Source organism: Microtus ochrogaster, unplaced genomic scaffold, assembly GCF_000317375.1.
Source record: "Microtus ochrogaster isolate Prairie Vole_2 unplaced genomic scaffold, MicOch1.0 UNK12, whole genome shotgun sequence".
NCBI lineage: Eukaryota > Metazoa > Chordata > Mammalia > Rodentia > Cricetidae > Microtus > Microtus ochrogaster.
Window position 1 is genome coordinate 2,138,552 of NW_004949110.1, and position 1,738 is coordinate 2,140,289.

Genomic DNA, 1,738 nt, shown 5'->3' on the forward strand with positions numbered 1-1,738 from the left:
TTCGAGACAGGGTTTCTCTGTGGCTTTGGAGCCTGTCCTGGAACTAGCTCTGTAGACCAGGCTGGTCTCGAACTCACAGAGATTCGCCTGCCTCTGCCTCCCGAGTGCTGGGATTAAAGGCGTGCGCCACCACCGCCCGGCTTGTATGATATTTTTATAAAGTTTTTACTTAAATATATAACTATTTTTTAAACAACAGTAAAAATAAAGATGGCAGAATAGAAGCTAATGACACTCCTGTGTAGCCAGGAGTATGGAAGAAAACATCTGAATGAAGAGTGAGGTTAGAACTGTGGAATGGCAAGAGAGCCCAGTAAACAGCAAATGAGAAGATGGATACAAATTACAAAACTGAAAGTTAGATCACAAATTTCAACTTGAAGATCTGACAGTGTAAGAAAGAAGGGGGCAATTCTTTTCTCCTTCAGGTCTGGGCCCACAAAGTAAGGGGAGAAAGGGGACCTCTAGATGGAAACTATAAAAAAAAAACTTCACACAAGTCTGTATGGAATGTCATGAAGTTCAGGACATTGCCCCACTTACTGTGACTGCTTTTTTACAGGCATGGAGGAACAGGATTTCACCTGAGAGATCTGCTGTGGGCAAATCATTTCACCAGAATTCAGCACAACAATCTTCAAAGCTTGGGAGATCCTAACTACCTCCTCCACCAATTAGGCAAGAGACAGTTGTGACTGCTCTGTGTATAGGATAATGAGCTGAACTTCACACAATGTTCTGAATGCACATAACCTCAAGCAAGACCAGTGGGGCTGGGGCAGAAAAGCAGCTTATGTTTGGGTAGGATGAGCTTATACAAAATGTGAACCCAACCCTGCTTCTGTGGTGTGTCATCACCACATTCCCCTCAAAGACTTAGCAAGAGGAAACCTGTTTAGAAGTGTGAACACCAAGCACACCAGAAATAAGGCTAAAGCTGCTGAGGATAGACAAAGAGATACATGCTAAGTTTAACAAGAACTGAAGACTGAAAAACTCCTATGGAGAAGACTCAAAGATAGCAGGAAGATATTCTGATCTAATTTGTTTTAAGTAGAAACTGGCAGCTGTCTTTCCACCTGCAGTCAGCTGCAAAACACAACTTAGAGATGGAGGAAGACACCTATCCCAGGAAGAGAGAAATGCCGACTGATGATCTAACATATTCTACTTTTATTTTTTTTACTGTTACCTTCCCACCATTATTATTTTGCTTTCATTTTTGCCTTAATAGGCTTTCATGGTGTTTTTTTTCCCTGAAAGCATTCTTTTTCCCCCTACTACTTACAACTCTAACTCATGTGCATGCCCTCTCATCCCTAATTTACTCCTCCTTTTTTCCTTTCCACATTCCCTCTTTTTTAACCTCTAAATTACTAATAACTCTTGCTTCAAAAATGCTTACATTTATCCTAGCACTATCCTATGCCATTTGTTTTTGAACCTCATTAGGGTTACAACCAAATAAAAGTACATTTTAATAGAAGAATTACTGTCAATGATAGTTTCTGTTACTATTGTTGTCCTTTCTACCTTTTAATACCAATTGGTAATCATAAGCTGAAATGAAGACTGTGTCAAAGTAAGGTTCACCCATGATAAGTCAAAAAGCAAAAAAAAAAAAAAATGTGAAGAAGAAAAAAGGCTGGAGTGCATTCATCCCAGCAGATGCACGCGCGCGCGCGCGCGCGCACACACACACACACACACACACACACACACACACACACACACACAC